This window comes from Strix uralensis, chromosome 9, assembly GCF_047716275.1.
Source record: "Strix uralensis isolate ZFMK-TIS-50842 chromosome 9, bStrUra1, whole genome shotgun sequence".
Taxonomy (NCBI): domain Eukaryota; kingdom Metazoa; phylum Chordata; class Aves; order Strigiformes; family Strigidae; genus Strix; species Strix uralensis.
In genome coordinates, this window is record NC_133980.1 from 31,136,609 (window position 1) to 31,164,449 (window position 27,841).

Sequence of the window (27,841 nt, forward strand, 5' to 3'; positions counted from 1 at the left end):
AGATGCAAACAAGAAGTCTCATGAGCTGGGCAGGCAAAGCTGAAGTCAAACTTTTCACTTCACTGTGACAAAACAAAATGAAGCACATCAAAATAGACTTTCACTCCAGAATAAAGGGAAAAGCTAGTTCAATTTGGGGGATTTTTTGCTGTTGATCTGGGGTGATAAAAAGAAAAGGATATTGTGGAGTTTTGTGTCACTATAGTAATGACAACCACGTTTCACTACCAACTTCTCTACAGAGATATTTCTTCAGCATGGGCTTTGCTGTACTATTTCTGTACTTTATCATGGAGTTCGTTATGCTCAGGTCTCATCCAGTGAGTCTGACCAGCTCTTGAAAGGCACATCACCTCCAGAACTTCAGTAATCTGTTGAATTTAGAAGGCAATTATTTTGATATGTAAATGAAATGATGGGAGGAAAAAGGTACCAGTTTTGAAATACAGTCAAGGTCAAAGATAAAAAAGGTTTCTCATCTACTCTCCAATAATTGTTTTTTAAATGATGCCCTTGGCATGGGATACATGGCTGTTTCCTTAGCTAACTGCAGGAAAAGCCTCTTGTACCATTACCCCCAAGGCTGGGAGGAATGTAATTCACTTCTGCAATGGCAAAAAAATGGTGGTAAAATCTCTATTGAGTGCACTTAATGGCTCGACAGATTATTAACGAGATATGGAGCTTTTCAAATCTAATTCCCTAGGTTTAAATCCAAGACCTGTCAGCAGCTGGAGAAAGACCTGAGGAAAATTAGTTCTCAGCCCAGCTCCTGGAAGATGAAAAGCTGCACAACAGTTGGCACTACTTAGCGCTTGTGTTGGCCCTCTGCTCCGAAATACCAGACCCAGAATGGGACAGGGAGAAGTGAACTAAAGCTGTGGGGACCAGCCACACCCTCACCCACGCACCCACCCTGCTCCTCAGAGAGCATCCCATCTTGGGTGTCCCATCCGGAGCTCCCCAGCTAAGTCGGTCCCTAATCGGGGCAGCTGCTGCCCCGGCAAAGAGCACAAGGGGATCCCAAACCTTATGGTTTCAGTTGACTGAGAAAGGGTGGAAAAAGAAACCCAGGCACAGCAGGGAGAGAGCCAGAGAGGGAGAGGCAGGACCCACTGTCTGACCCTCTTCTGTCCTCCCTGCCTGCCTTCTCCTCCTGTCCTGCCTTGTGCTGGCCTCTGCTTCCGCTCTCCACCTCTCACCAGCTGTAAACCTGCCTGGAAATTATCGCAAGGTGCATTTTCCCCTTGTATTCATGATACTAATTTTACCACTTGGGGTAGCCTGGATCCTGCTCTGAGATGTATTTCCCAGCAGTGACTCCATCTTAGTGTAAAACCCAATTAGGATAGTAAATAAAGTTCAATATCATACATGGAGTTTCATTTGTCAGTGGCACTTAATCACTCAGTTTGGGCTCAGGCCAGCCTCCAGATCCAATCTGGAAAGCTGGAAGAGAGCAGGATGATGTCTACAGCACTCCGGTCCCTCGAGTGGTCCAGCCCCATTTCAGCCCTGCCTAGGTCCCCTACCCTGGGTGGTCCCACAGTGCCCCGCTGCGTCACTTTTTCTCAGTGATCTATCACACCAGCTCTGCCTTTATTGATAAAAGAAACAAATACAGAACTTGGTGCACATCCTGAGCCAGAGCTTTCTGCTCCCTGAAATCCTCTGGCAAGGGGAGAGGTATCAAACTGATCTCAGTCACACTAGGACAGGCTGGAGTGTGTTAGGCATCCGTCTAATTGGCTGCTCTTATCCTGTGCTAATACTACTCTTCTTTGGAGTCTTTTACCTTTAAATAGTAAGCATTATCTGTAAAACAAGCAAATAAGTCAAAATCCTCTCTAAAAGCTACTACACCATGTTTAAGAGTGGGCAGTCCACTGCATTAATGAAAGTGAATGTCCAATCTCTTCTTTCTCCATGAATCTTCTTTAATTAACTGAGGGCATGTAGGATTTCCAGTAAGTGGTCATTCAATAATTTCTTCATTTCCAAAGAGGCAGAAGTCTGACCAGCAATGCAAGCTATGGCACTGGCTCACTGAACAGAGCTTAGATTTCAGATTATGGGAGAAGAGGGAGCAATTGTTAGGTCAAGGGAAATACCTTTCTGGCAAAGGCGTATAAATGTCATTCAGCTTGCAAACATTAAACCAAGGTTCTAGGAAGTCCTGGGATTTGTTTCAAAATCACGATGCTTTACAACATTTGCAGGTTCTTTTTACTTGACCTTTATTTTCTGAAGCTTTATGCAGCAGGCACTTCATCCTACTTTACTGAAGCGTTCCAGAAATTAAGTATCTAGCCTATGCCCTTTATAAACTGTAGAAAGAAACAAGCACAGCCTGATCCACCTGCCTTAGAAATGTGTCCTGTCTTAGAGGGGAATGAAAGATGATAGGATAGGAGTCCTGCTGACCGTGTTAGACTAGCTGCTTAAATTTAAAATTAATCCTACACTGACATTTTTTTATTAGTATTAGTTTAGTCCAACTAGGTCTGATGCTGGAGAGAAATTTCTCTCAGAGCTGTTTTCAAGCCAAGCAGCAATATTAGACAACATGTTTCTTTAGAATAAATTGTCTATTTATGCATAGGACTGCAGCAATATGAGAGAATATGATTCAACAGCAAAAGATCTGCGCAGGTATTTCTCACTTCCAGTTTAATTCTGTTCAAGCTTATCCCAGATGTCTACACTTCTTAGGGGTGTGTTATTAAAAGACAGTAACAGAAGCCAAAAAGGCTCTTGGAGTGGTTAGGAGATTAGAATAAGGGTCTTGCAGGGGTGTTTCACTTTTGCCTCAATCCAGAGCTCCTGGACCCATCTGTAAATAAAAGTGTATCTCTTCTGTCAATGCAGTCTGTTCCTTTGGGGTTTTCTCACAGGTCTGTAGAGTATTTAAAAAAAAATAAAAATACACACAGCTGTAACATTGGTATTTTGGGAAGATCCATGGGAGGTCTGAGGGGCTCAGTCCTGGCTGTGAATGAAGGGCAGCTGAAGCATGGGGTCAGCTCCTAGGACAGAGACCCGGGATGGGTCTGTAAACTCTGATGATGTGCCAAGGAGGTTGAGCTGTGAGATGAATTTTTGATTTAGCAGGTTTAAAAGATAATGGAATTCAAGAGTTAGACCAAGATAGCATACAGCTATCCAGCCACAAAGAATGGAGCAAGGCTCAGTTAGTACCATAATAGAATCTTAAAGAAAAAAAGAAAAAAAAAAAATAGAAGGAAAGATTTTCTTTTATTTGCATCAGGATGGAAGGGAAATAGATTTTCTTGCTGCTGTCACAAACAGCCAGGTTGTCTGTGCTCTCTCCAAGCCTTGGTTCCCTCTTTCTCCACCACTTTGTCATGTCTGTTTAGACTGGAAGATCTTCAGGGCAGAGACAGTCTCTAGAGGGGTTTGGAAGAGGGCAATGGTGCCCTGATCCTGCTGGGGGCATGCAGATGGTACAGCAAGTGAACCCGTCAGGTATTTATACCGCAAAGAGAGACAGTATCTCCAGCCAAGAGTTGTCCATCTCCACTTTTAGCAGCCCAGCTGGAAAACAGAGGGTTTCCTGCTAGTGCCACACACCACGGGGAGGAGTTTCTCACCATGAGGACCTTGTAAGAGCACGTGGCAGCTGCCACTCTGCTTCTAAACGCAGATCTGTGGCCACAGCGTGAAGTGGGCAAAAAAGCACGGTCTGTGGTCAGCTTCTGTTCCTCTGCTCCCTCTGACTCTCTGCTGTTGGAGATTCACGTGTTTCTGGGGTTTGTGCTGGCTCCCCAGCCATTTGCACCTGGGAACAGCTCTTTGCTTCCCGCCGAGCTGTGTCCCAGCCGCCAGCTAGGAAATAAACCCTACGGCGCTGTGTTCATTTCCTTTGGAGTGATTAATACTAAAAACGACAAGTAATACCCATGGGAAGTTTACAGGGAACATTTCCTGTAATTAAAAATAACTCCTGGGGGACCACCTGTGGGCTATGTTACAAAAGAAGTACTGTTCCCATCTCTGCATGTGTAAATCAAGATGGTAAAGGGAAAATATTAATGGATTCAGTGGCCAGGGAGGTGGTTTAGTTGCTGTTTCATTCTACAGTAGCAATTATCTGCACCTGCTTTCACCAGTTTCTCAATCAGGTACATTTGGGCGAAGGGACTGCGTAGGGAAATTCCTAGGGAACTGGAAAAAATGAAGGTGTCTGGGCACACAAGGAGATGAAGCTGGTTCTTGAGCATCAAGTGGTCTTCTTGGCACGTACAATGTGCTTCTGCATGCTGCAGAATATCAGGTCCGATCCTTACCATCTGGACCAATAATCAAGGCTTCATTAGAAACCCAGATTTGTTGTAAATTAGAACACATAATTAGGGAATGTGTCTGCTAATTGAGTCCCTTTGATGTAAGCTTCAAGATGTGATGCTGATCCCACACAGAAAGGGGTTTTAATGCCTTTTATTTATATACCTTTTCCCCCATTTATTGTTATTTGCAGCTTGAACTCTTTGCTGATCAGAAATATTCAGAAATTCATCTTGCAAAGAGCAGTGTCACTTCGGCTATTTATAAACACGATGCTGGCACAAAATGCCATTCAGCAAATTCCTTTTTTTAGGTTGCTTCTTCCCCTCCACCTCGTTTTTTTCCCTTTCCTTTATATTTCCAACTACAAAACAAGAAGTTTCTATTTTAGTTCATACAGAAATGTTCAAAGCAAGCCAAGTGTTGATGATTCAGTAGGTGGCACTCCTCCTTCTCAGTCAGCTCTCCACCGATGACAGCCCTGGCATGATAAGAAGGATTTTGCCTTCCTCAAGGTGCTACCTCTCCCGAGCGGTGGGAAACAGGACTCCCTGAACTCACACATTCACCCAGCATCCCAGAGCACCCTTGCAAAAAAAAAAATCAAGGTGTAAAACTCAATGCCACGGCACATTTCCAACTAGAATAAGCTCAGTTTAGCTCTCTGCAGTCCTTCCTGCAGTTTTAATTAGTGGCGGTGGCCTCTGCTTATGGTCTTGGGAAAGTACCACATGCTCTTGTTGGGCGTTAAGTGGCAGCCACTGTGCTTTGTCTTTGTACGGGGGCAGCTGCGAGGACTATTTCTGTTTCTGCAAAATGTTTTTGAGTTTCTTGAGAAAGGGAGTGCTGCAGACATGCACAATCTTATTACCTTTATATAAGCCAAAGGAATTAATTAAATAAATGCATAAAAATATCCTCTCAGAAAAACAGAACTGCTAGCATATAACTTAATTTCCTGCCACTCTCTAAAATCTGCTACAGCACAAAGCCGGGTCTTTCTAGTGCTTCTCACCTTGTGAGAAAATATCTTCAGATAGAGAAGAAGAAAGTTTAACCCCTAAGACTCTGGCCTCTTTCTGTATTAGGGTCACAGCTTCATTCTCTAAATTTTCAAATGTCTGTAAAATATAAAGGGATGTGGATAAAAGCACAGCAAGGAGCCACAGCCCTGAGGGGTGCTGTGCCTGGCACTGTATAGCAAGAGGCCAGCTCTGCACGCCTGCCAAGTGCTGCTTTACCAGACCTGATTTTTCAAGATGTAGCAACAAGCTTCCCGGGACCAACACTGACTTCCTCCCAGCCACCACTGACCCAGAACACGAAAGGACCAGAGCAGGCTGAAAAGCAGCCCCCGAGAGGTGAAGAAGGTGCTGCCAGTGTCGCATGAGATCGTGCTCTGGCCCAGCATCACTTACACGGCTTCAGGGGAATCACTGCAGCCTTACACTGAATTAACAAGGGAGGAATCAGACCCAAAGGATACTTGCAAAGGGACGCTGGATCAACAGGATGGGTTTACCACCAAACTCCGCCTGCTCCGCGCAGGCTTAGCTCACTAGCAAAGGTCTTTTGGGGGCTGCTGCATGGTACCAAGCAGAAGCAATCAGAGCAGACCAGCGCGATTACCCCAATTTGCCAGTTGTCCCCGCTGCAGAAAATAGGGTTCAAGGAGCTCTCTCTCCTCTCTAGGCAAAAGGCATCGCTTTCCTGGATATTGGACCGTCCTTGGAGATGCTGAACATCTCCAGCAGTGAGGCAGGTATCTCGGTGGCCCCAGCTTGGAGAGAGCATGGCTGAAATAATGACACAGCTCTGCAGGTGCCACAGGAATGGAAAACACCTCTCTTGTCCTGCTCGTGGGGGAACTCATTCAAAACCCAGCTCAGCTACCGAGATTGCCGGAATGACCGAGGGTTTAGGTCTTAATGAAGCAAATGCTCATGGCCGCAAACCCCACTGTGACAACAGGCTGTATGTTGTAATCAGGAAAAATGCATATTGCAAAAGACACAAAAGCATGGCAGATGGGTTTAGTGTTCCTAATAAAAAAATCTAATTCGCCTAATCTGTATCAAACACTAAAAGCTACAGGTTACCAATTATTTTCTTCTAGTTTTAATTTACAACAATCAGTTATAATGGATGAAATTAATTCTTAGTTTAATTTTGTTGGCTGTGTGCTTAGAATCCTATTTTTTTCCCATCTCCCCTTTCTGTGGTACTGGAAATTAGCTGCATCTAGCTTCAGTGATACTAGTTAAGATGGAACATTGGTCCTAATTGTTTACTAATCATCACAACCTTTGGTGTAATTCACTATTTGCTGCAGCTTCAGTGTGGGCTTTAGTTTAGTTTCATTAGCTTTGCTTACCCGTTCAAATACAAGGTTTTAAAATTAAAGTGATAAACATTGCCATCTGTATCTTCCATCAATACGTCTCTGTTTCCATCACTTACTCTGGTCTCTCTTTTCCTTTAGAGAAACCTGTGGGGTTATCCTAATTTCCACTAGTTTAACTGCATCTTCAGGCTCTTAGAAGTGGTCAGAAATCCTACACGTAGAGGTGCAGGCTTAAACTTCATCGTGCTGCAGATGGGGACGGGCACGGTGAGGCCTGTGCTGTGGTGCGGGTGCGCAGCGAAGCAGCTGGGGAAGCAGCAGAGCCTGCACAGTCACGGGGCATTCTGCACATCGGTAAGAGAGCTCCAAAGCTGCTTCAGAAGACCGTGTATCACGAATGGCAAAATTATCCTCCGGGTTATAAGCTCTTGTGCTATGCAAATCACTGACAGCCTCTCCTTCTTAACTACACTCTGCAATTTCCTGCGGCAGCAGTGGATGTGAGCAGCTGTTGCATCGCAGAAACTCAGCATAAGCCTCCCAGCACCAAGAGGAGGGCCCCTTCCCTGCTGAAGGGGGCTGTGAGGGAGTTTTCCGTCATGCTATGCATTATGCAGTGTAATTATCCCAAAAAAACAAAGGTTGCCTTCCCCTTTTGCTTGCAGGAGCATGGTTCATATTCAAGCCTTAACAACCTTTAAATAAAATGCACCTACAGCGCTGGCTCAGAGGAACTCTGACAGATCGTGTTGGCTTGGCACTAGTTGACGTGAAAGTGTTTTCCAGATTTATCCTGATTTCCCTAGAATTTTGTCATTGCGGAGAGCTGGAGCAAAGTTCAGACAAAGTCAAAATGCTGGTATTTTTAGATACAACATCTCACTTTCTCCTTTCTACATCGCTTTTCATTATGAATGATTATTTTTGCCTGGCAAGTGATAACGTATTACATCACCAGAGAGTCAGCTTTAAAGCCTGACACTGCAACCAGAATGTCAGCATTTTGGGTTTTGTTTTCTCTCTGACACTGAATGAAACCAGTGTGAAAACTGAGACCTCTGGGCAAACAAAACACCATTCCTCTGCTCAGCTTTAACAACAAAAAACTTAGGAAGAGCTTATAGCACACTCACCTGTTATCATTGCCCTATCTGATCTACACGATGTGCTCAGGGCAGTGGGGACCAGGAATACTTGTACTCTTGAATGTGCACAGGGTTAAACCGATCAAATACACGCTGCTTTTATTTGCTTTAAGTGACTGAGCTTATTTTGCTTTGGTGAAGACACAAAGATTCATATCGAGCTCAAATCACTCCTGCAGACTGGCTGTTACTGACTGTGCTCCCCCCACACCCAGCACCGAAGCTGAGCGACAGCATTGGCCAAGCTTTGGCTTCTGAGAGATCAGTCTTGCCTGCCAAGGGATGTCACAGACAGTGGAAGTAGCTGGGCCCTTTGATTTCTCATTTCCTAGATTAAAACGCCAGACACCAGGCAGTTTTAAGTGTAGCATCACAACCTCATGATTGTTTCTGGATTATGCTCTTGATACCCAAGAGATGCGCAGGTCTGGAGCCAGAGCTTCAAATTCCCTTCTTGTCTTTCTCCTCCTCACTTTTTTCCTTCCTTTCCTAACCAAGATTTTAGGTTGTTATATGGAAAAACTTTTGAACTCACGCTGTCACTGTGCAGAGCCTTGTATGCAGATGAATGGTTAATAGGTGCAATGCAGACGTAATTATAGAGTTATAAGAGCTTTATTTATGTTCTTCACATTAAAGTGATATCACACTATTAAATCTTCTTACCCATTAGCTACTCAGTGTGGAGAGAGAGAGAGCGTGTGTGTAAGTGAGGCAATCACAGGAAAATTTTCTCATTAGTTAAGAACAGTGGAAGGCACAAAGAAAGGCGTATTTGTCAGTCTGGGCTGTTATGGAGGCAGGCAGAGGTACATTATATACTTTGACATTGTTGCTGTAGAGAAGTTGGCACACGTTATTCTGATGAGCAGAGCATGGAGGTCACCGCGTACCTTCCCCTCCTTTCTTGCACTTTTCCTGGCTTTGGGCACTTGCCCCCAACACCTCCGCTCAGAGGCCAGTCCCCTCTCACCAAGAGAAAGGCACTTCCAGGGGGCAACTGGCCTGCTCAGAGCACTGGGGGACATTTTCCATCTGGAACTTTTTGTAGGGGGAGAAAAGTGCAGATTTGGTGATAGCAGAATATTTGTTTTCACTGGTGTTGGTTTTGCCTGTGTTCTGCATGATGCGAGCAAAAGCAGCCTCCCCCCACCCCAGATGAGGTGCTTCATGGCAAGGGTTTCCGAACAAGAGGAATCACTTCTGAAATTTGAAATAATCCATGGGTTTGAAATTCCTTTCCAGCATGTTAAACTGTATCAAAGCTGTGCATGGGTGAGAAGGACCTATTTATTTATTTACTGCTACACATCAGTGAAGTATTTTGTTGAGCTCAAAGCAGAAGCCTTTTGATTTTTCTATTTGCCAAAAAGTTCTAAAACCCCTTTTTGGTTTAATTTTCCCACTTTTTTTCAGAACTGACAACTCGGTGACTCCATATTCGCCAGAGGCTACATGGAGGGTTTGCTTTCTGTTAAAGGATTCTTAAAATGTTCATCTGAAATTAATAGTAGAATGTATTTTTATGATGTGGTGTGGAACAATATACCCAGATGTTCACTCTGCAACAGTGAGCTCGCTGCAGTGATATAAATCTTTGAATTCATTTAGTTTTTATCTTTTTTCAGATGTGTAAGGACAGTTTTCTGTGTATGTTTTATCCAACTCTGTTTTCACTTGGGAAAGCAAAATGAAGCTGTTTTGATCCCAAATGTTTTAACTGGATGAAAATGCTGCAAATCCCAGAATCCGAAAGATGAGCTGGGTCAGACTTTGGAGGTGCTCTGATTTGGGGTCTGTTTCAGGTGGTTTTAGGTTTCCAGTTACCTGTCTCCTGGATTAATGGGGCTATGATATATGTCAAAGCTTCACCCTCCGCCCCAAAAAGCAAATCCAAAGGGAACTGCTGCTGCTGAGGCTGCTTGCCAACTTTTGCAGTCGTGCTGTTTGCTCACAGCCATTTCACGGTGCAGTTCAGTTCGTTCCTGAAGGAGCCAGCGGCTCCGGGGCTCAGCTCTGTTGGTTGCTCTCCTGGGCAGGTCTGAAAGCCCCCCAAGCCCTGCGCAGAGACGTGCTGGTGCCAGAGTGAACTGGAGCTTCCAGCAAACTGGAAACCATGTCTGGGAGCAAGAGTAGTTTGTGGAGTTGTCCTGTGTACAGTGCAAGTCCTAATGTGAACAACAAAAACATCGGTTCAACTGCTCACTGGTTTCATTTTCCCTTCCCCACCCTTTGTTTGATGTTGCACGTTCAGAGGATGGTGGTACACGTGTGCACGCCCCAGCCACGCGCGTGTGGGATGGCTGTGCTGGCTCTTGCGTGGCGCAGCTGATCCACAGATCGCGGGTTGTGCTGCAGAGCAGCAGCACCACATTGGCTTTGCAGGTGGGGAAACTGAGGCACAATCTACTGCCTTTTCATCAAAGTCGAGAAGAAACCTCAGACCTGAACCAAAGTGCTTTCTGCTGGGTCTCCCTTTCCCCTGCAGAGCCCTGAGAGAGTCCAAGTTTTTAAGAGGCTACAGAGGAGCTATTGCAGCCCCGCTGTCGAGCTCAGCTCTGCATCTCACAGCCAGGGCTTTTGATTGTCACCTTCCCCCCATCTCTGCACAAGAGGGCAGGGGAAGGGGGAGGAACAGCAGGGCTGGGACAAGCTGCACAAAAATGCTGGGTCAAGAGCAGTTCAGGAGGGGAAAAAAAGGAAGACGAAAAGGCCTGTCTGGTGCTTCCAGTAAACACAATATCTGACACAGAATTAATGGGGGGATTATGCAGAATCAGCATATACATTTCTCAGAGTGACTTTCCTCGACAGAAGGACACTAATCGCGCTTTCAGAGATCAAAACCTTTAATCAACGTTTAAGCATCTTAAGTTTGTTCCACTTTATTAAATGAAAATAATGACACTGTGTTTTACATTACATTAAGGAGGAGGAAGATTGCCCAGAAAAGCTGCCTGTTTCCTCTCTCTGCCTAAGTCCTACCCTTTATAGCTGAGCACAAAATGACCTCCTGTCCCACAGGAAAATGGGCTTGGTGGCAGCTTAAAGAGCGTAGCTGGAAAAGGCAAGCTTGATCTCTGCCACCGATAAGTAGATCAGATGCATCTCTTGACATGTGGTGAAAGTAGAGTCCTATAGCATGGGCACATCCACAGCAGCTGGGCATGTTCAGGGAGATGACAGGTAGTTCTGTGATGATTTGATGCAGTAAACCCTTTTTTTCACTGCAAAATACAGAGTGCCTGATTGAAATCTTTTGCAAACTTATCCCTCTTCTGCTAAGTAGCTTGCACTTGCTGGCTGTGCTTGGGAAGAGTTAGATGTGTCCCCTTGGAAAGTGCTAATATGAGACTTTTACATTTTTCAGTTTGAAGCCATCTTGCTGATGATCACTTCTGAAAATGCTCAAGCTGGAAGTAAAACTTTCCCTTGGGTCTGCAATTACATTTTTTCCCCCTCCACTTTTTCCAAAGAAAAAGTTAAAAAAAAAAAAAAAAACAGAATCTTTTATTTCCTATTTTAAATTATGCAGCATTACCAAAGAGCCTTGAAACCAATTATTCAAACAGGTCTTTGCTTTCTCCCATGCCGAAGGACAAATCCTGCCCGTGCAATGGAAGAACGGCTCCAGGAAGGGGAGGGAGGCTTTGCACACCTTGTCTCTCCCCAGCACTCCAGAACAGAGGGGAGAAAAAGGACCCTCCTGCATCACACTTATTACCTCTCATCTGCATCCAGCACCAGTGCTGTGTCTCATGTTGCAGTGTCAGAGCAGGAAGGTCTGATCCAGCTTTCAATCACTCTCCTTGTTAATTGGGTCTTGCTTTAATAGTTTTACAATGAATAACCTAACCAGCGTAAGGCAGATGTAACACCAGACACTCCTTCTGTTGCAGTTGCCGTTTGCTGTCTCTCTCCCAGGTTCTTTTTCTCTGTGCTTGCCCACTCCTTACTACTTTTCTTGTGCAGAGCAGTGCGTTGGGTGCCCTGGGTTGGAGGGGGCTTGGGAGCCTCCTCCCCAGGTTTGGGTGTGCTGCTGCTTGGCTCGCTCTGCTCCACTCCCCTTCCAGTCGCTCTGGCCTGGGGAACCACCCCTTCTGCCAAGCTGGATTACGTTTCCATTCTCACAGAAGATGCGGTGCTGTCGTGATGGATGCCTGTTTTCTATTGCTAGGAGAAAAAGGGCTTTTTGGCAGATGGTTGCAGCCCCCCACTCCAATCAATAAATATCCACTGATGGAGAGATGAGCAAGCAGGATTGCAGGAATCAGCATTGGCTTGGGCTTCCAAAGCTGCTTTTCAGAGTGCTGTTAGCAGCTGCTGTCCTCCTCAACACTGCTGCAGCACTCATTGGCAGTGCCAGCACATCCCATGGAGGTGAGCAGCAGGGAGCCCAAGGCCCTTCAAGCCCTGGTCAGAGAGGGACCTGGGGGTGTTGATTGACAGCCGGCTGAACAGGAGCCAGCAGTGTGCCCAGGTGGCCAAGAAGGCCAATGGCATCCTGGCTTGTATCAGCAATAGTGTGGCCAGCAGGGACAGGGAAGGGATCTTACCCCTGTGCTCGGCACTGGTGAGGCTGCACCTCGATGACTGGGTTCAGTTTTGGGCCCCTCACTCCAAAAAGGCCATTGAATGACTCGAGCGTGTCCAGAGAAGGACAACGGAGCTGGTGCAGGGTCTGGAGCACAGGTGTGATGGGGAGCGGCTGAGGGAACTGGGGGGGTTTAGTCTGGAGAAGAGGAGACTGAGGGGAGACCTCATCACCCTCTACAACTCCCTGAAAGGAGGGTGCAGAGAGGGGGGAGGAGTCTCTTGAACCAAGGAACCAGCGCCAGGACCAGAGGGAATGGCCTCAAGCTGCGCCAGGGCAGGGTCAGACTGGCTCTTAGGAAGGATTTCTTTGCAGAAGGGGTTGTTGGGCATTGGAATGGGCTGCCCAGGGCAGGGGGGGAGTCCCCATCCCTGGAGGGGTTGAAGAGTCGGGTTGACCCAGCGCTGAGGGATCTGGTGGAGTTGAGAATGGTCAGTGTGAGGTTCGTGGTTGGACTGGAGGAGCTTCAAGGTCTTTTCCAACCGAGATGATTCTGTGATTCTGTGACTTCTGGCTATGTAATCTGTAAGCTGTTGAAAGGCTCTTCCATCCCTGACTGCTCCAGATCCATCTCAACATCTCACCTGTGTTTGAAAGGACCCACTTGTTTCCTTTCTGGTTTAGGTCAAGAATCTGCCAGGATGGTGTCTGTTCAGATCAGTGTTCACTACTCTCCCCAGTTCTTTATCTACCATTGCAGAGGCTTTTGGCTGCACTTTTAATTCTTGGCCTGAACATTTCCACGTGGCCATCCAGATGGCTTTAGAGGACGAAATTGGGTAGTCATTGCCAAAACTCAGTTTGTTAGTTAGCAAGTCCAACTAACACTCTTTTATTAAGCAAATTGCTTTCCAGGGCCTGCAGAAGTTTGCAACTTTGCTGCATGTCAGATATCCACAATCATATACTTCGAGGAAAGTGAGAGCTGAGATATAAATCTGTAGTTTCATCTTGAAATGATAACTTTTTAAATGTCTAAATCTTGTTTTCTTCAGTCAGTACAACCTCTGTCTAGACGCACCGATTCTATTATCTTTTCCTAAATAGCCCAGTCCAATGTTTATGTGTTGGCAAGGTTGCAAATTCACTCTGCTCTTGCATTCCTTCCCATCCAAAGTCACTTTTGTGCTGGGTGGCACTGGGTCCTTCTGAGGTCTGTTTTTCATAACTGATCATTATCGCTGTCTTTCCTGCCGTACTGAACAGCCTGATCTTTGCATGTCACATGTCATTAGGTTTAAAGTCGTTAGCAAAGACATTAGTCTGCAGCTGGGTGGAACTGTCTGGTACGTGCCACTTGATTTCAGCTTTCATGGTCTGACGCTCACTTCAGGCTTTAAGTTCTTAATGTGATGAATCTGTGCCTCAGTTTACCTTTCGTACTTTTAAAAATGGAAGAAATGTTTTTCTTCTAATCTTTGCTGTTTCAAGTAGCAGTGGAGTGTTGGCAGCTGTTTGAGCCGTGGAGACTTTCACACATGAACAATCACACACGTGTGCAAGCACACACCAGCACACACCCCCCAGCCTCCAAGCAGAGGGAGATGTGCTTGGCTCTGTGGCCTGGGAGACCTGCTGTGGTGCAGACTCCTCCTGGGAGTTCAGACAAGCCTTGGCTTCACCTTCTCCCTGTGCACAGCGCCCTTGCTTCAGAGCATCACCATAAGGGTTAGTTCATTAACACTTGTAGAAGGCACTGAAGCGGAAAATCGTTTATGAGTGTGCTGTTTGGGCAGTGGGGGAGAGCTGTCATGTCAGTTCACTGGTTCCCATGAACCTGTCACCTCCATTTGGAGTTGGCCTTTTGCAGCGTCTGAGCATGGACATGGATGTAACTCCCACCCCGAGCTACCCAGCATCATCTGGGCTGGCTCCAAAGCTGACGAGAGATTTTTATCTGTCTAAACAGAGAGTCCAGCAGGAGATTTGTCCATGAAGGGAATGAGACAGATAATTGACTGCAACAAACTCACTGTACAAAGCAGTCTGGCCTGGTAGTTAGAGCACACTACTTGGACCTGGACAGGGGATTGCCATCCACAGGCAGAGGACATCAACTCCCCTCCCCTCCTTTGAAGCTATTTTTAACATGTGGGCTGGTGGATAAAGATGGGGGAAAATGGTTTTCTCTCCCAATTATAACAATCCCGCTCTTTACCTCTGTGGCATTCATCACAGAGGGTTCAGGGCAAAACGAGCCAAGCTTTTCATTTTTTCCACTTTTGTCTGGTTTTTGTCTGCCTATCAGTGAAATAACTGATGGGCTCAGGTTTGGTCCCAAACGGAGACAGCAGCTATTGCTCCAACATCCCCGCAGATCCCAGACCTCGTCAGCACAAACTGTTCAGCAGCTTCTGCTGCTCTTCGGGCAGCATCTGCGGGGACCTGATACGACAAGGCGCCGAGCAGAGAACAAAGGGCAGAGGCAGGAGGTGTGCAGCCACCTCCGTCGTTCCCCCGTGATTCGTGTCTGTCCTTGGCAAGCGGCTGCACGCCTGTTAAAACCGATTGCTGGGAAGTGTTGGTACACGCTGCCACGCCGGCTCATCACTTTTGTCACACAGTGACCTTGGCAGGTATCAAGTGTCTGGCAGCACTAAAAATACCAGCTAGTGCTGTCTGTTAGGCTGCAAAACCATGGGGCACCCATGCACACAGGGCGTGCCAGCGAGGTGAGGCTCTCCAAAGTCTCTCCTCTCCTCCTCGCAAGGCAGTACCTCTGTTTTCTTGTACAGCAACTTAGTTGTCTTTGAGTGAAGACCTTTTTCAAGATGAAAATCCCCTTTTGATGGAGGATGGGAGAAACCCATAGTGACATGATTTCAGAAAGTGTGATGTAAGGGGAGATACAGGTCAAGAGAGGGGATGGATGGATGGACCCACCCCGGGCTAGGATGGCAGGAAAGCTGAAAGTCAAGGGCAGCCTTGAAGAGACAGGATGGTCCAGACAACTCAGCAGTGGTGTTGGCAGAAGGCTCAGCAGGCTCCTGTGGCTCTGATGATTTTTCACACTGACTTTTTGCATTCTGTTCCTGTTTCTTTCTATTTCTACACCTGGAACATGGCCAGAATGAAAAACAAGAAGGGGAGATAGAAAACTTAGTGCTTTTCAATTAAACAAGAAGCACTTTGCCATTGTAAGCAAGCTTATTTAGACATTAAATCAAAATCAAATGCTTGCACTATCAGTGCTACTTACAGTCTGATAATTAATGATGGCTTTCCCCAGCAAAAACTATTCTGTGTTCTGTCAGCACCACTGTACATCTTTGATCAAAAGCTTTTTAAGTAGTTTCAGAAGCTGGATCTGTAAAATAAAAATAACACGTAGTGGTAATTCTCTGCCCAAGAAATAAATAATAAAGGCTTGTAACGTTTAAGTGTTGGATGTCAGCTAATCAACAATTTCAGCATCATTGCATGGTGGTGAGCTGAGAAATGGGAGACCAAAGGGTTTCCTTTGCAATCATGTGGAAACTCTTTTACATCCCTCTGACAGTGTGAAGGAGTTTTAAAGCAGTTGTAAATTATTTTTGCCTTGTTTTCAGGACTTTTTCCATAACCTAAATGGTGGAAAGGGATCTTAGTGCTAATGAAAATCAAGCTCAGTTCTTCTTATGGCAATTCAAACCATCCCAATCGCATTTGCCCTTCACCCTGCTTAGCATTAGAAGAGGATAAAAGCAGAAAGGGAGGCAAAACTGCATGTGTTAAATTGTATGCATTAGTCTTTGTTAAGCAGAAGTCCCCAAGGTCGTATCCCACCAGGGGCCTGCAGCAACCAGAAGGTAACATGGACACCTCAGGAGCTGGAAATGTGACCTACTAGAAGCTAGCTTCAGGTGTAAGGGCTGCAGGAAAGTCAGAAACCTCAAATTGGGATGTGGCTGGCAGATCTCACCTCCCCACTAATTCCTCCCCTTTCTTACACAGACTGGAGTGATCTCCATTCACAGGACTTTCTTTTCATGCCTTTCCCCCCCCACTCCCTTCAGAAGCACCTAGGAATGCTGTCTCCTTTCCCACCCCTCCATTTGGAGGTAGAGTGAAGTCCCACCTGATGCTCTTGAGCAACATGTGTCTTCCCTCTCCACTATCAGCCACCACGGCAGCGGGTGTGAGGACAGCATCCCTTGGCCTTCCCTCTCCCAACCTGTCTGCTGGAAGGAGTCTTCTCTTCTCCCATCACACGCTCAGCAGAGTAGGCAGCTGCCAAGTGCAATAATTAGGCCTCACCTCACTCCACCTAGCACTGCCAGCTGCTGGTACAATTAAGCTGCATTATTCTTTCTAAATTGAGAAACACTTCCCCTCCTCCCTTTGCTCCCCTCCTCCTTCCTCCTTCTCCCCCACGCACGCCGTGCGATTCACGATGGTGCAGCTTCAGCACTTCCCAGCCCGGGTGGGATGCTCGGTGCCAGGCAGGGCTTTGAGCTCAGCGCAGGACCTGCCCCTCCACCCAGGTGAGAAGAAAAATGGGTTTCTGCCCTATGTGGTGGAGAGGGGGGAGGAGATGGAGCAGTGAGTAGCCACCTAGTCTTCCTCACAGCCTGTCTCCCGTTATCGCCTTCGAGAGGATCGACGCCAACCAGAATGAAACTATTCCCAAACATCCTCTCCTGCCTCCCTCGATCTCTGCCCTGTTCCCAGCTACAGAGATATTGTCCCCATCAACATCCTGAGCAGGAGGGTGGGGTCTGTTCAGTCTGCTGGCACAGCTGCTTGTATGATCATTTGCTCACCTCATTAAGCCAACACAGGCCAGAGTAGCGTTAGACAGTAGATCTTTGTGATTTTGGTTCCTCTGGACTGAGAGTTGGAGTTTGAGCTCCTGTGGTAGATCGGTGTGCAGATAATGGGAGCAGTAGCATCTTCAAAGGGGTGGTGGAAGCTGGGGGAGGCAGGCTGAGCCCCAGCAGCTGGAGGAGTGTGCAGGCTGTAAACCCTGGTGAATAACCAAGCAGAAAGAAAAAAACATGGTCTTTCTTTTCATTTGTTTGCAAATGGCAGAAGGAGGGCACACGGTCTGGTTAGGACAATGGCATGTTTCAGTGTGTGCCCAGGAGCAGACCCATCATGCCATAAGGATGGTTTCATGTTGTTCAAGTGAGAGACACTTCTCATCTGCCGCGGAGGACAGGCCGTAGTGGGTGGACTCCAGCATCTCCAAAAGAAACCACGTGGCCTGCACAGAGGTGCAGGGCTCCAAGAGCAGGCTTACTGGAAGTAGTTATTAAGAACGATTTCTCATTTGGCAGTCATTACATCTCATGCTAGAAAAACACAAAATGACATGAAGCTATGGTATGCAGCCCATAAAGGACCTATTCATTCTTCTGACTAGGGATAGATATGGTTTTAGTTTCCTTTTTTGATTCAAATCAGATTTAAATAATTGGAAGCCATTTAAAAAGCACGTTGGAGCAATCTGAGCAGGATCAGGGCATGAACAGTTTGTCATGTTCCCTCAGACTGTGTGAGAGGATTGCTGGGGGAATCTAAAGCACTGGACTTTCTAGAAGTGACAGCTTGGATGCTGCTCGCTTCTTGACCTCGGCCTGTGATTTACACACTCATTGAATCTGGTGTCTGGAGTAGATGAATTCTTTACAGTGGGGGCTGTGTGGTGTAGTGGAGGGACAATAGGTCTGAATTTGTCATCTGAGGGGATTGTAATCACAGTAATTAACAGTATTTGTAGATTTTAGTCTGGCTGGCAATAGGATTTTACACGGTGTATCTTCCCCAGAACAATTTCTATTACTTCGAGCACATATAAACTGACATAGGTTCAGAATGACTTGGAAAATCAATAACCAATAAAACTTAGCATGAAAGCAAATAAATTATCCCAATCAGAAAAAAAAACCTGAGAGACCATCAAAATAGTTAGACAGATGAAGTCAAATGTCACTCCAAGAGTTGTTAAGTCAGAGATGCCAGGCTCCCTTTCAAAATATTTTCCCAACCTCTTTCTCTCTTTAGGATTGGGCTTGTTTCCATCTGCCAAACTCAGTCTGAATCAAGTGGGAAAAGATAGACAGCCTATAACATACCTCATCTTCCTGGAAGGTGATTTCCTTGGCATTACTCTTCCATAGGGAATTTACCAGTGGCTAAGAAAGCCCTTTGGGAGCTGGATCACCGCGGCCCGCTACTTACATCTCTGCCAACAGCGGCTCAGCAGAGGGAACCGTGGCACTTGGGGCTGTCACACTGGCCCAGTTTGAGACTCGGTGTGAAGGGGAAACTGCAGTTCACCCCGGTGTATGTTGCAGAGAGCTGGGTTGGGGGCTGAGATGTCACTGTCAGGGTGTCACCAAGAGAGACTCTGCACAGCAAGATACCGGGAGTGCGCCTGGAGCGAGTCACCCTGCCTGTGCTGGGAACGGGAAACCAACTTGTATGAGTGCTAACTAATTAAAATGCACTAGAAAAATTGCAATTGAATGTCTGACTATAACCTTCAACTCTGGCTTAGTTAGTACACGAACCTTGCTTTACGCCCTGTGCAAAGGAGTGAATTTAATGTGCTTGGACTTTTCTGTTCAGCCTACCAAGGAGGGTACCAACAGCTCACTCTGCTGCCGATACCTCCCCTCACATGGCTGGACTGTGATCATCCATTTGTACCTTACGGGGCACTGAGTAGGTTTAAGACTAATGATTTAAGTCAGTATGAACTGGATTAGGAGAGCTGCTAGGCCTAGATGCTGGCAGGTGCGGCTATTATACGAGGAAGCAGTCTCAGCCAGTTTCCAGCAGCAGAAGAAATAATTTTTTACTGCTCATAATTATATGTTTTTAGCTAAATTAATCACTGGAGTTGATCTAGTATTTGGTTCAATGGAATTGCACCATGCTACACTTACTCTGAATTTGACCCTCTGGCTTTATGTGAGCTAAGTCTATGGATGTTAATTGTGGTGGGAGGAAAGAACAATCCACTGGTTAAAGTCCAGCTGAGTGCTCTGGAGCAGAGCTGGTGGGGCTGTTGTGCTTGGTGGCTATTGCAAAATATTGGGGTTGACTTGATGTGAATTGTGTTTTCTCCAGCTTTTTAGGGAAAAACAAAACAAAACAAAACAAAAAAAAACCAAGTTCCAGCTTGAACAAAACATTTGCTTCATTTGGGGGAGATTGTGAAGTCTTTGTTGTTCAATTGTCTAGAAGGACATTGAGTAACAAAATCCCATATTAAAATAAAACATCACAATATTTTGATAAGGGAATTTGAAGTGGGGGAAGGGGGCCAGCAAGCTGAAGTGAATGAACTCAGTGCTAGCTCACGACATATTCCAGGTTTACCAGAACCTGGGTTTTTTCAACATAAAACAGCTGAGCCCAGCTGGACTTGGAAGAGGTAACCTCAAGTCCTTGCCTGTCACAGGCTCCTTGATGGACCTTGGGTGAGCCACTTTGCCCTTTAGACCTCAGTGAACAGCAATTTCAAGATAAGTTCCAGAGAAAAAAGTAAAATCCTGTGTTTTTCACAAATGGGTAATCCATAGGGTGTTTACGTCTAGTCTGAAGGTTTTATTTAGATCAGTTCTTTCTGGTTTTGACCTTTTCATCCTTAATTGTTTTCTCTCTTTGTAAGTTAAGTTAAGTTTTGAATTGGAAAATCGGCCTAAACAGAAAACCAGAGCTTTTAATTAATCCTGTCAAAACGGTGTTTCAGACTTCTTCCAAAACTTTTTGAACACTTAAAATTACAGATGAGTCAAAATGGACCTTTTCCTTTGAAAAGTCCTGGTTCCAGCACATCAGCACTCCTCCGTGGGGAAAGGTGAGGGAATTTCCTTGACAGCTTCTGAATATTTCTGGTACCTGCAGCAGCTTTTTAAAACCCTTTCACACACTTTCACTTTTACCCTCCCGCACACAGTGCTGAGAAATAAATCCTTTGGAAATGGAAATCAGGCTTGAAGTAAACAGATTAGTCATGGTTATTTGGTAACACTTTATTAATTAAATGTCCTAAATGCATTTAAACCTAGGCATTTAATTTAGATTTATAAGGATAATTTAGATTTATAAGAATCATTATTATACATTAAGTACAGTAAATGCCAATTGATTTTTATCGACAATATTTACTGAGGTGTAACCACACTGCAAAATTTAATTATCTTCATACTTAGTTAAAAGGACAGTACAAAGGTTTCAGAACCAAGACCTTGTGTAAGGGCTGGCAGGGTTGGGAGCTGCTCCTGCTAATCTCGCCTTAGAAAGCCAGCCTCTGCCCTGCCCCATATCTTCTGGAGCCATTTCCATAAATGCCAAGTAAAAATCTCAACATGCACTTTCCAGTGGGGAAATCTTTCACCTCGGTGTTCTCTGGCTGTGGGCTGCAGCTGGACAGAGGGCAGCACGCAGGCGGTTGCCCAAGGATGGAGAGTTTGGATGCTGAGGCCAGAGCGAGTCCCCTTCAGCATCCTTTGTGGTAGAGAGAAGTGTAACGGATCCCATCAAATATTTTCTGCCAATATGGGGCATCGTTAGGCCCCATTCTTAATATGAGAACTTAATAACTTTTAGCATCACTCATAACAAGGGCCAAGGTGTAAGGAAAACAATGTCAGGGAAGCCAGTGGAGCCCGTGGCTGTGAGCAGAAGCCCTTTCTGACTCCTGCCGTGGAGAAGCACTGATTCGTCATTCTGGAACTGTTCGTGGAAAAGGAGCCACATCAACACATCTCCATACTGGGAAAAAAATTTAACATTTTCAAGTTGTTGTATGTGGTTTCCAGAACAGAAGGTATTAATCCATGGATTTTTTATTTTGCCTTTGTGTTCTTTATATAAATATACTTTTGCCATCTGAGCAGCTTTCGTTTTCTTGTTAGCCTGTGTAGGAACTCATTCATAAATCAGGTCAGAAGCAACCCAGAAGTTAGTGCCTGTGTGGATGCTGGCCAGACCCGGTCAGAGGGACCACAGCAGCCAGTGCTCCTGGGGAAGGAGAGCAGGGAGTACAATTCCCCAAGCCCTGCGGATAAAACCACATGCAGAACCAATGTTTGCAGCAAGGTTAAACACAGCCTCAATAACCAAGTTTGTAGCTTCCAGTCCTTCAGTGGTGGGAACCTGCAGCAAAATCATTTTCACTGTTGTCTTCCAAGATGGAAACATCATCAGGGCAGGGACAGTCTGTGTGGGATCTCTTGCTGTTTCGTTTTGCAAAAATTTTTACAAACATTTGATTCATTGGCAGTTTAGGAAGGTTCATGTTCCATAAGCTTCACTTTGAGGTTTGAGCAAGAGCAAGCCCAGAATCTCAAGCAGAGGCCAATGAGTCTCACCCGTGTTCACGTCAGCCCCATAAATCAGCCCAGACACTCAAGCAAGTTCATGAACGTTCGGGAAACTTTAAACGAACCTGGCCTGAATCTCCAGGCTAGATGCACAGTTCTTGTAGGAAATAATTCACAACATGCAGCTCAGAGGGCAAGATAATGATTTCTAAAGTGAAAATAACATAAAGCATAGATATTATATGGGATAAACACATTTTTAATGCAGTTATGCTGAAGACTTTGCTGTTGTAATCTTGGAATGTAAATTTGCCTGCTCTGACCACTCTGACTTTCCCCACATTTTTCTCTCTCTCAAACATGACAAGTACCGAAAACCTTCAATTCTCATCAAAATTAACAGTAATCCCAAGTGCTTTAAAACCGCTGCAAAATCCAGCCCATGCTGTATATTCTGTATTGTATCTCTTTAAGATGCAGTATTGCACATTTTCCAGATGAAAAGTGATCCACTGCTCTACGGGGTAATTTCACAGCTAAATTGCTCCGTGGTCGTAAGGAATAACAGCTCAGCTGCGAGCCAGTGCGTTGAGCATATGACAGAGAGGGTGCTTTGAGTGGAAAGATATTGTGCATGGGGAATCTAGCAAGCAAATGAGATGATCCTGGTGAATCTGTAATTGAGATAATTACTTGGAATATAGCTATTGAGTTTGTGGAGGAGGAGCTTCTCTGTGTGTGCTGGTGCATCTCTTCATGTATTTGTGTGCATACATGAATATTTGAGCTGACTTGCTAGTTGCAGATCAGGACCCAGTTGAAGTCAGTGATGATGCTTTTAAGGAGGTCAGGCTTTTATTCCTAAAAATGTCCATCCTCATATGTAATATCGGAGAAAGAGTGATGGTAAAGGTGGACTTTAGGAAGGAGCAAGGCTAGGTGCCCACATCACCATCACTCAGTGGGAACAAGGCTCATGACCTGCTCTGGCTCCTTTGCAAATTCCTGGGATAACAAGGATGCAAGCAAGAATCATCGTCTAAAATACTTCCCTTCTAGGTGTGCTTTGGCCTTGAAGTTGAAAACTTTCTGAAGTCTTTGGAACTTCAGAGGCATTTGGGTTTTACTTTGCAGCCATGCTTTCTCATGTTTGTGTAGTACAGCCTGGGGGGCAGAAGCAAAATCTGGCTGTGCTCCAGAGAGGCTAAAAGTCACAGCCCCACGTTTGTGCCACACTGTGCCCGAGCTGGCCGACCGAGCCCCTCAGCGGGTGGGCTCAGTGCCCGAGCAGCGCCAGGCCGTGTCAGCAGGCAGACAGCTTTGTAGGTACGTGCTCTATTCATGCACTGGGACCCAGCGTGAGCTCCTTCGTGGCAGTTTCCCAGAGGAAGGAGAGCTGGAACCCATCTGTCACAAACAGTTCTTCACTGTCTGCCTCTGCCATTCTGGTGCAATTCTGAACTACAGCTGCTTCACGTGGGCTTCTTTGACTACTTCCAGGGTGTCCCAAAAACTCAAACCTTGGCCCAGGACGTGCAGGCACAGCAGTGGAAGGGTTAGAGCTTGATGGCTTTGCACAAGAGCAATGAGCAGTGGTCCTGTGTCTGGACCAGCGTTATGCTGAGGGCAATTTACTGCCCACCCTTTATCCTTGGGGTATAAACAAGCAAAAATGATACTTGGACAATGCAGCAGCCCCAGAAGTGAGGTTTTTCTTTTCATTGGCCTTGCAGAGAATGACCAGACAGAGAAATAAAAAGAGAGATAAATCTACTCACGCACACAAATATTGTGATGAAAATGAAGACAGTTCTGTCGTGCGAATGTTTTCGAGGAGCACAGAGCACTGGGAACATGTTCCAAATGTCAAATGGATTATACTCCAGCGCCCTTATTGTTCCATATAATTCTCATCTAATGTCACCCCTGGCAACAATAATACAAGTCTCAATATTTGCTTTGATGTAGCCTCACTGAATATTTTTAAGCAATGAGGAAATTGCCAGGAGGAGTGAGAGAAGGAGGGGCAGGTGGGGCAGGGGTTGCTGTTGCACCCAACACAAGGGTGACAAAACAGATCCCTGAATTAAATCCATCAGAAAGATTGAGTTTTCAGTTTCAGGGTCCCTGACACCTGTGCTGCTGAAGCCTGGATAAGCTCGCATTTGAGTTTTAATCATGAGGTTTGTCTCCATTGGAATACGATTAGGGAACCCTGAGCTTGAAGCAAACAGATGGAGGAGCACAGTGAAAGCAAATGCAGTAACATGAAGGGGGACAAATCATCTTAATTTTGCCAGGCTGAACAGAGCTGTCACATTACAAGGTCAGGCCAAAGCGAGCTGATTTTGTGGGAAGGAGGGATAAAATGACTAGAAAGGTGGAAAGTGAAAGGGGCAGCATGGGCTTGTCCTCCATTATTTTATTACTTTCTTGACCCCAAAAGTTTTCATAAAGTTGATTAATGGATATAGCAGCCAACCCCTGAGGCCCTAATGCAACCGTTACTCCATCCTCCTTCCAGGCACGCTCCGGCTGCTGCCTGCAAGGGCATTTGCACAGTTACTTTGCAGCACCATCACTGAGAGCTGGTCTGTGTCCCCTTTGCACGCAGCAGAACAAGGGTGGCCTGGTGCAAGGGGGGAGCAGGGGAGAGCACAGCTCCACCTCCTCTGCTGAGCACCAGGGGATCTGCTGAGCGGCATCTCTCCTCACCTCTGCCTCCCTCCACCCCAGGCTGGATCCATGAAAAGGTTTCCCAGGTTGTCTCAATGCCTCCTCTCTCATGCCCAGACAACTGCACTGGACAAGGAAGACCCCATCCACCTCCTAGAAGTTGTATTTCTGTGTAAGGCTTCTCTTCGCACATGATGTGGGAGAGGGGACAATATTCTGCTTCAGTGCTTTGAGATGCTGCTGACAAACACAGTAAAACTTGGGCTTAGGTCTCCTAGGAGTTACAGATAAAGCATTCCTCCTCCTGCAGGACCTCATCTGGGAGGCACAGGGGTGCCCAAACACTACAGACAGGACCAGGACAGTTGTACTCTTTCCTATCCAAAATTTCCCTGGCCAGGGGGCCACTCAGCACAGGGTCAGCAAGTCCTCTCAACGGACTAGACCTACATTTGAAGAAGTAAGAGTAAATGTGAATTAGGAGCATTCAAGCTTTACTCAGTGCAGGCTCTACTTTTCAGAGCATGAACAAAATCTCATTAAAGTCAGTCACAACACAAAGTTGATGTCCTGTTGACCTGAAAGGAGGTTGGTTCAGACAAAATCTTTGCACAGGAAGAATGGAAAACATTTCAAAGCCATTAAATCAGAGAGATGCTTTGCCTTTCACTGTATTCTCTGAGGACTCTTCTGGAGTAGATGCTGCAGTCTGTTTCAGATTGGTGCTGTCATGCCAGATGCCCAGACCTGGGAATGGACAATTTTGGGTCTATAGTACTTACAGTGTTGGTGTGTGGCCTCTCTTCTGTGTCCTGCTGTCTAAACCAATTGCACAGCATTTGTCTTATTCCAAGAGCCATCATATGTGACATGGGCATAATGCTTCACTTCTTATTTCTCCCTTAAATTATAGGAGTTTCATGGAGCTCTGTGATTTGTGTGGTCGGTATTACAGGCATCAATCACAGCTTGCTTTTTTCCCTCCCATCTCTAATGCCACAAGGTTTCTTTCCTTCACTGCTCTCCATCCTCACAGACCTACTGTGGATTAAAGAGGCTGTTGCTTGTGGAGGAACTGGAAGGAAAGAGCAGCATAAAATGGTTAGAGGTCTGGTGTCAAATGGGTGTGCAAAAGAGCAAAATACTGTCAGCATGTATGGTTATAATCTGAATATCATCTTATGGTTATGTCCTCATGTTTCACCAGAGCAGCCACAGGACAGGAATTCAGGGGATGGGGTCAGGACCTGGTGGGCTCCTGCCCTTCTGTGAACTCCAGCACATCATACCCCCAGTTACTCACCCCATCCCCTTTATTCCCTCTCTGGTTACAATTCTTGGACCAAGTTTCTCCCTGATCATAAATGGCTGGAAGCTTATGTTTTGTGGAGGATCTCTCTAGTAAAAGGAGACACAGACAGGACCTGCATAACTGTTTCTGTCTTGGATACCACATTACTAACATGTAGTGAGATAAATCCCACCTGATGTTCCCTTTTCAACCAAAGAAAACAGAAGTTTGCCCTACAGAAGCCAGCTTGGTTCTGAAGTTACCCATCTCTTGCTATTGGCTACAGAGGCCAACTGGACTGACTTGCCTCTTAATTTAGATGACTCAGTTAAGTGCCACAGTTGCACCTTGAAGAGTGGGTGTATGCTGCAGGCTGTATGGGTCACACCCTGCAAAAGGGCCTTTGGTTGGAGTTGGGATCCCCAAACATTACCACAACACTGGTTTTCATCATCATAAACATGCACCAGATCAGACTAACAGAGAATTAGGATATAAGAGATCTAGTATTTTCTTTAGAGGGCAATTTCTCCCTTATTTCTCCCTGCTGAAATACAGCTGCTTGATTTGGCCCCAAATCTTCAGCCCACAATAGCTGATCAGATAGATAACTCTGTTGGAATCTCTCCTGGAAAACCATCCCCTTTCTGGTGAGTGGCACAAGGTGATTTATCTTAGAGTAATCCAGTGCCAGCATCCCAAGTGATGTCTTTTCCGTGCCCTTGGTCCTGCCACGCCACTGAAATGCAGTAACGGCCAGCCACCTGCAAGTTGTTTTGATACTGCTGATACTTCTTACTCTCTTTGCCGCTGCCTGGGGGTATGCACCAATCTCTTAAAACATATATAAGTATTAACCTTGTTAATCCCTCAGAGAAAAATAATATCAACAAAACTTATTACCATTTCCCGTGTGGCTGACTGAGTAATGTGAACCAGATGATGTTTATATTCCAAAAAAAATGAAAATGCCAATAAAAAAGTAATTTAAAAAAATTCACCTCTTGGTATTTTCCTATTCCAAATGGAGAAATAACAGAGACATGCTGCATCTGCATGTTAAAATTCAGCAAAGACAAATGGTCTTTATTACAGTAGTCACTGACATTATGACCATGGTGGCCGCATTTCAAGGTGGCAGTCCTAATTTTAAGTGCATACCTAAATTTTAAGTATTTCTGTGGGATGAGCTTAATAAATCAAGAGCTTGTGAACATTTCTAGTGGGAGCACAAGTCAGAGCTACCAGGTCTCAGTTGTGCCCTTCACAGTGCTGAGCTAGAGAGAAAGGTCTGTTGCTGGAAAAAGCCTATGTAACTCTTTTCTGCTCAGTAAGACCACACTTGTTTACACAGATTTGCATAGTTCTGGAACTCATTCATCCATACCAACAACGCAAGATTAAAATAAGGGGGAAAAACCCACTAAAATCACACAGGAGTGCCCTCCAAACAGGACAAAAGGCAGCACTGTAGCTGTAGGAATGGCTCTCTGCATGTTGCACAGTTGGGCACTGAGGGAACCCACAGCAAACACCACCAGTGGATAATTCTCATCCCCTGTAGAGACAAATGTATCTGATGGCTATTAGAGAATTGTCTATCTGACCAGATGTTAAGCTCTGAAAATTCTTTCCAATTTCCTCCTTTCACACCTCCATTGCTTCCCGAATTTTTCATCTTTCAGGCTATAATTATTACTGATTGATCCCTTTCATTAGATGATGTCTTTAATTTTTGTTTTGTGTTTTTGAATTCTGTAAGCAAAATCCTTTTTGACGTTTTTGGTCACAATTATAAAAGAAAGAGTCATCAAGTACTACAAACGGAATGGCCAAATTATAAAGCAAGAGTGCCCATAGTCTTCCAGAAATGAGAAAAATCAGGCCAGTTTTCTAACATGATGAAAACAGAGCTCTCCATTGCCAGTGTCTTGTGTTGCATCTGTCAGACCTCAGCCTTATCTGTGATTGTGAACTGGCTATTGTCCAATTACAATTCTGTTGCAGTTCTCCCAATAGCTGTTTTTTCCTTCGAGCTCCACTCTAGTCATTTGTGTGATCAGACGGGACTCTCAGCTGGCTTTAAAGAAACAATCAGTCATCTTGTCTTTATGGCTCCGAAAAGAGTAATGTTTAAAACACTGCTTCCTAAAGAGAGATAGGCAGCAAGATGCTGGTATGAATTTCTCTTTCTCTAGTGTATCTATTTATGCCTGTCCACCTAGCTAG

The 27,841-nt window shown here is 45.5% G+C and overlaps 1 long non-coding RNA gene across 1 annotated transcript in view; it reads left to right on the top strand.

Annotated features, from left to right (window-relative positions):
- The window catches only part of LOC141947209 (uncharacterized), a 101,543-nt gene that overhangs the window by 16,096 nt on the left and 57,606 nt on the right, over positions 1-27,841 (top strand). The window lies entirely within an intron of this gene.